The sequence below is a fragment of the Macaca thibetana genome, chromosome 18 (assembly GCF_024542745.1).
Source record: "Macaca thibetana thibetana isolate TM-01 chromosome 18, ASM2454274v1, whole genome shotgun sequence".
NCBI classification, from domain to species: domain Eukaryota; kingdom Metazoa; phylum Chordata; class Mammalia; order Primates; family Cercopithecidae; genus Macaca; species Macaca thibetana.
In genome coordinates this window covers 8,185,001-8,192,399 of record NC_065595.1, presented here as the reverse complement: position 1 = coordinate 8,192,399, position 7,399 = coordinate 8,185,001, and the positions used below count along the sequence as shown (strand labels likewise).

The window sequence follows — 7,399 nt, the reverse complement described above, 5'->3', positions numbered from 1 at the left end:
TCTTTATTGGTTAAAAGGATATTCATTCAGGTAACAAAAAACTGAAACTAGCGAAAAACTTCTTTCTTCTTCCAGTAACAGGCTTTATCTTTGCTAATACATTTTTTATAAGCATTTTATTTTCCTTAACTTTATCTAACCATCATCTTCTTTTCTGCAATTAAGTTTGAAAGCTGAATTGTTTCCAATCTATTAAGCTTCCAGTTACTTCCTTCTTTGAAAGATAAACAATATATTAGAGTGGGATGGTCTCAAATTTGAAATCTATGCATTTATCATCTGTTGGTTTATTCAACAACATTTACCACATCCTATGGTAAAAATGGTGTATTATTATGATGAAGATACAACTAAGGACATAACAGCCAATAATGAAAAATGATTATATCAATACATATTATAAAAATTGTTAGATGATAATCATACATTAGCATATATTATCGATTATATAAAATAATTACTATATCAGTAGTATATATAATTATAATTAATTAGATAATATTTGCCATAAATAATTACTAATAATCAATACTTTATTGTAAACGTTGTTTTGGGAATGATTTATGCCTACAACTTAGTATTGAAAGATGAGTCATACCCTGCCTAGGCCATTGAGATTTTATTCACTAAGGAGTTTTCCAATGAAGTCAATTGGCAATTGGCAAAACCAACAGTATAAATGGAATCCAGTGTCATTTAAAAAATGGAACGTACCGCTGGGCACAGTGGCTCACATCTGTAATCTCAGCATTTTGGGAGACTAAGGCGGTTGGATCACCTGAGGTCAGGAGTTCAAGATCAGCTTGGCCAACATGGTGAAACCCTGTTTCTACTAAAAATACAAAAAATTAGCTGGGCATGGTGGCGTGTGCCTGTAATCCCAGCTACTCTGGTGGCTGAGGCAGGAGAATCGCTTGAACCCGGGTGGTGGAGGTTGCAGTAAGCAGAGATCATGCCAGCACTCCAGCCTGGGTGACAGAGTGAGACTCTCACAAAAAGTAAAATAAAAAATAAAAATAAAAATGGAAGATACCATGCCTCTCATTACAAGTGCACATGGACATAAAACCAACAGCAAAATAGCAACAAACTTTAGGACTTCATGGCCTTCAGAAATAACACTGAATAATGCAGTAGGGTGGAAGGAAGGGAATACCTGAGAAAGAACAGCCAGTTTATAGACAACCATATTAAAGAGTGAAAAATGATTACCATTTTTAAAAAGTGCTACTGTTCATGACTTACCTTCATAAGTCAGCTTACTTGTAGAGGTAATCCAGTTAGGCTTAAAAACAGGAAATGAATAGACATATTTTGATACTTGGAGTTCAATGAAAATATGTATTCTTATAGTATTCTTCTCCACAAGTGCTTTTTACGACATCATTTCTGGTACCAACTTATTGACTGCAATTTTATTCAAGCTGAAAGGCATTAGAATACATATTAATTTTATTTCATATTTTTATTGTTTTTCCATAAAATAATTTACCAATTTGAAACTATAATTGACTTTATTGATAAGTTTTAGGTGAGCAGCATCTTTTTAAAATTTTAGTCTTTTCATGGGGAGAGCTCCAGGGCCACTTCTCTTTGATCACTCTTTCTCCAGATGTGTCAAAATCAATGCCTATCACTCCAATTTGTAAAACTCATATATTCTACTAAGTATATGGAATAAACCTCTGTGAAAAGAAAAACAGTAAACAAATTCAATTTAAAAGAGTTTAATTGAGCAAAGAATGGTTTGTGAAATGGGCAGCCCCAAAGCCGAATAGGTTCAGGGAAATTTCAGCCTGCTTAGTGGTCAGAGATTTAAGGACAGGGAAAGGAAAGTGAGGTACATAAAACAAAAGTGAGGTGCAGAAACAGCTGTGTTGGTTACAGCTGTGTTTGCCATATTGGAACAAGATTTGAAGAATTGGCCACCTTTGGCTGACATTTGGTGGTTGGCGCAAGAGTAGATTGGCTAAAGATTTAACTAATCATGCCTGTTAAATAACATTTCAATAAAAACTTTGAAACAATGAGGCAAGGAGGGCTTTCAAGTTGGCAAATACATCGAAGTGCTAGGAAGGTGGCATACTCCAACTCCATGGAGATCGAATGACCTGTCCACACCTTGTCCTAACCTCTTCATCTTGCTGTACTTTGATCTTTCACAACAACCTGTAACAGTAAGGACAGCATTTTCCTGTATTCTGTGAGCCATTATAGCAAATTGCCAAATCTGAGGGAAGGTCATGAGAACCTTTGAATTTGTACTCAGAAGATTACTTAGCCTGAGCACACATTTGTGGTTAGTGTCTGAAGTGGATCAGTTTTGTGTGACTGAGCTGTTAATTTTGGGGATCTGTACTAACTCCAGGGAGTTAAGTGTCAGAATTTAACTGAATTGTAAGACAACCAAATGGTGTCAGGGAATTGTGGAATTGCTTGGAAAACCACAGAGGCATGGATAAGAAAGCTGGGATGCAGTGACAGAGCAGTAGGTAAGATTACATACATAGATTAAGAAAATTAAATACATAGAAAATATTTAATAAAATATTAAAATATAAAAAATATTCAAAATATTCTTAATAAGGGCAGCATTTATTTGGAAAAATAATTTGTCAGAATCAGAAATACTGATCCCATGTGGTTTGCCAAGGAGTTTCACTGAGCTCCATTTGGAAGGGTATATGAGAAACCAAAGAAAGCAAAGATGACAGCTTTTCCCTACATGTGGTAGAGAAGAAAAAGAAAGCGTTTAGGGAGCAGTTCAAGGTTTTCAAAAGTCAGCAGTGTCTACATTAAAGAAGACTGGGATGGAAAGGGAACATCAGAGGAAGCAGATGTGGGGACAGTGCTCCTGGAATACAGATGGGAGTGAGGGATTCAATCCTTTTGCGATTGAAGTTCTAGGAAATTCGAAATTGCGAGAAAAAGTTTTAGGAGAGAAAGGATTATAAAACTCTAGGCATGGAGGCTATCGAGAACACAGAGTTCGGAAGTTCCAACGACAGCCATAAATCAAAAATATCTGAATGCGACTTCCAACTGAGACGAATGTGGAGACCAGAGACAATTCCATCTTGAGGGAAGGGACACACAGATGCTTGGAATCCTGGACCAGAAGGGAGTGCACGTTATTGTGTTGAAATGTGAAAGAAGCTTTGGTTTCTTTGTGAGGTTGGGGAGTTACAGAGCTAATATAAAACACACAAGGCTAAGAGTGATTCCAGAACAAAACATAAGCCCTGATATTAAAAGACATAGAAAATGTGTGTCATCAAATCTCCATCCAATTTAGCACCATGGTGCAAGAAAAAAGGGATGAAAAGGGAACATAGAAACTAGATAATATAGAAATATTATGTGGGTTAGTAATAAAAAGAAGTCACAAAAGAGCATTCATTATGAAGAATTACTAAGTTTTCAAGAAAACTGGACTGTTTAAGATGCCATTTTCTGAGAGTAAAAATGTTTGTTTTGGTAAATGCCCATGATACCGTAATTAATATAATAGAAACCTATTAGTTGGTGATTTCCCCCCACTTTGTTTTAAGCGAGAAGTTAAGAGGCCCTGAGCATTAATAGAGCATCATTCTGGCAAAACTGAAAGCTATAATTTCATAGGTTGTGTTTTATTTTGTCTGTCTTCACACTTCCCTAGAAAAATATACACAGAAAAATAGCAAACACATACACATCAAAAACAACAATTAAATTTCAGTTAAATGCTGGGTAGCAAGGGAAGACAAAATCCAAATTCCAAACAAATCTCTTAATAAGATATATCTTCCTGCGAGTAATTAGAAAAAGAAAAAATGAAGAAAGGGATTTTTTAAGAAGGTAATTTATTCAAGACAGTACAGGTAAATTGAGTTATTTCTATTAATAGAGTATATTCTTAACCATGTTAAGTGAGTCAGGGAACTAAATTTGATGACAACTTTACATGATATTTTCTGGAATAACTCCAGAGAGCTCTTATTTTACACTCCACACACCTCTTCCCTTTTGCTTGCAGTGGTTTCACTAGAAGAGCTGAGAAGAACGTGAGAAAGACATAACAAAAGGGAAGGAAACAAAGTTAACAGAAAGAGAAGAAAAAAAATGTTTGAAAATATATAAACAATTTTCTGGATATCTGTTTTTAAATCTTTGATTGAACCTATACCCATTTTTGACTTTGTGACTGTGCAATGAAGCAACAGTGAGAATACATTGACTCATGGTGAATGATGTTCATATTTTAGAAGCAAAAGGGAACAAGGTGTTTCAGCAAATCTTTGAAAACTGGTATTTTGTATCTTTATTATGTGTGTGCTGTAATAAAAAGATGAGTGCAAACTATTCTAAGGTATTGACAAACCAGTTAAAAATCCATTCCAACAATGCCTACCCCAGTTCTGTTATAAATTCCTTTAGTTTAGTTTTTCTTCTGCAAGCAAGCATTTCCTCAGAATAAGAAATTACATCAATTATAACTGTGTATATAAAGAGAAGCATATGCATACATAATATTATAAATAAAATCCTACAAAAATATTTTAATAATTTGTAAATATATAATTTGATATATCCAAGCTGTGTGTGAAAATTTTATTTACCAGATGAGAAGCTGAGGCACACCACAGACGTCTGAATAATTCATTAAAATTTATAAAGGTTCTATTCAGGTGGCCTGACTTCCAGCCCCATTCTCTTCCACTACAAATACTGTGACTATACATTGAATGTATACCAGTCAAGCTCTTTAAAAATTTTGGACACAGTTTGCAAGAGGTATTGTTAATTTCCTACGTAACTTCATTGCTCAAAGCGAAGCCTTCTGTCTGTTCTTTGCTTCTGTATTTGGCTAATAGTTTCTAGCACTCCGCACTCAGCAGTCACGGTGGGCTCCCAACCGTGAGGACAACCAGAAAATCAAAACATTCAGTTGTCTTATCCATACCTCCAATCTAGCTCCCTTTGATGGCAGTCACAGCCTGCCTGGAGCGGCCGCTGCCAAGAGCCCGGCTTCGCTGGGGGAGGCGTCACAGGGGCTGCGTGTTCCAGCCAGCTGGAGCAGGCAAAAGGCGGGAGCCCTGCCCACTTCCAAGCTGGAGGGGCGGCAGCCCCACACTTCCAGGCACAGCTGCAGCCTCCCAACCCCAGCTGCAGACATGGGCATTCCTGTGCTCTCGGGGGCCCAGGAATCCCCCCTGCCCCAGCAGGCTTGAGAGTGCCTCCTTCTGCTACCTGGACTCTCCCTGCTCCCAGCACCCACTCAGATTTCAGAGCAAAGTTAAAGCCGAGCCCGGATGCTGTCATGACCCAACTGGGTGTGTGCATGCTCAGGGAGGCTCTGACAAGTCAGTCCCCTGCCGCCTCAGTCCCCTCTGGGCTTTGAGCACTGACAAGTACAGGAGAGAGGTCACCCCTCCATACAAACAGCCTGGGCTCCATAGATGACATATAGATGGTGACAGGAAGCAGACAGGCTCTTGGGCAGAAAAAGGCAGGTCCCTGTTGAAGGCCCACCGTCAAGCCAGGGAGGGCCTGAAGCATGAGGGCTGGACTGCCAGTTCTGCAGACCAGAGGGAGAACTTACGGTGCTTTCTCTGGGTCCACCTATGGGTGTGCATGGACCAATCAGCACAAACTTCCTCTCCTCCGAAGCTCATACAAACCCTGGACTCAGCTGGACTCAGGCAGATGATGGATGGGAAGACCTGCCTGTGGATAGGAGCTACCCACTCCAGGTCTCCTTCCCGCTGACGGCTACAGGGCTACAGAGACAGTAAGGTGACCTGCCTGTGGATAGGAGCTACCTGCTCTGGGTCTCCTCTCCACGGAGAGCTGCACTCATTGCGATGACCGGCCTGTGGATAGGAGGTATCCACTTCAGCTCTCCTGAGAGCTGTACTATTGCTCAATAAAGCACCTCTTTGCCTCACTCATCCCCCAGTTGTCTGCATATTTAATTCTTCCTAAGAACTGGGGACCTGCTGAATGGTGGGACTGAAAGAGCTGTAACACAAACTGCTGAAACATGCCCACCCCCAACCCACCCAACCCACCACTCACCTCTTGCAAGCAAGGACAAGAGAGAGGGAGAGAAGAGGTGCAGCCTTTCAGGGAGCCCAGACCTAGGAGCTCCCCAGGCCAGGGCTATGACACCCTCTTGGGGGTTCTGCAGTTCCTGAAGTCTCCAAGCTTCCAGGCACCACCACGTTCCCAGGTGTCCAGTGGAAGCCACTTGCAGTAGGCCTGGTTCAGCGGCATCCTGACAGGGAACTGGTGCCTATGCTGTCACCTGGAGCTGCCTACCCCACTGCAGCTGGTGTGCCTGGCTGTGAACAACAGCCAGACACCATGCTCACTCACTCACGCATCCCTTGCTACTCCATGCCTGGCTCACCCTTGGCAGGGCTGGGATCCAGCCTGGTAGCGCCAGCCGAGAGCAGATTGCAGGCCAAGTAGGCAGAACAAGTCCAGCTGGCCTGAGCAAAACTCTGGCAAAGGTACCACCAGCCACAGAGGCTTCTGGCTGGCAAAATGACACCCAAGGATCCCATCACACCTTCCTATTTTCTCTGCAATATTTTGAAACAAATGATATTCTTGACATTTAAAAAGTAAGATTATATTTTACTAAAGGTCCTTTCCTTCACATAGTATCATATTTTTATTCTCATCTAAGTATTGAATAGATGAAATAAATTTGAAGTGAACAGGGAAATTGCAGACAAAGGGAAACTGCTATCACAAACACCTATACACACACACACACACACACACACACATATCACAGGAGATGAGGTCCCTTCATTTGTAGCCTCATTACAAAACTAAATAAATAAAGTGAACCTTCTCTTCTGAATAAGTTTTGCAGTAGGAGTTGTATAAAAGGTAAATTTTTGGTTTAGTTTCCTTAGGCTAGAAATTACTATTCAAATCATTTTCATAGTAAAATAACATGCAAACTTAGGTTAATGGTGATAGCATTTGGTATATGAGAAAGTGTTACAGGATTCCTTAAACAATACAATTTCAAGCAAGGCTGGTAAAATATAAAGCATGAAAATGGAATTTTTATTAGGATGTTGAAGAAAATAGAATTGTGTTATTTTATGTTTAGCTTTTCACCATAATAAATTACTTCACTAACTGGTAGTAGTTAGTAGAATAATAAAGCTGGCAGGGTTTTTGAAAATAATATATTAGAAGCATCATGTTTGTTTCTATTCTCATGCATGACTAGCAAAAGAAAAGGGTCTGTCTACAGTCAACAAAGATGAACAAATGGCTTCCTGTAAGTTTCAGATCTATTTCCCTTGAATAGCTCAACACACACACACCAAAAAAAAAAAAAAAAAAAAAATAGCAAAAAAAAAAAAAAGTCAACCCTATTCATGAGTTGTTCTTT

The 7,399-nt window shown here is 39.5% G+C and overlaps 1 long non-coding RNA gene across 1 annotated transcript in view; it reads right to left on the bottom strand.

Annotated features, from left to right (window-relative positions):
• Positions 1 to 1,451: 1,451 nt before the first annotated feature.
• The window catches only part of LOC126941384 (uncharacterized), a 6,338-nt gene continuing 390 nt past the window's right edge, over positions 1,452 to 7,399 (bottom strand). The window contains exons 2-4 of the long non-coding RNA XR_007721285.1: positions 3,996 to 4,032; positions 3,516 to 3,654; positions 1,452 to 1,685 (exon numbers count right to left, since the gene is read on the bottom strand). This is a non-coding gene — a long non-coding RNA (uncharacterized LOC126941384). The remainder of the gene's footprint in view (positions 1,686 to 3,515; positions 3,655 to 3,995; positions 4,033 to 7,399) is intronic.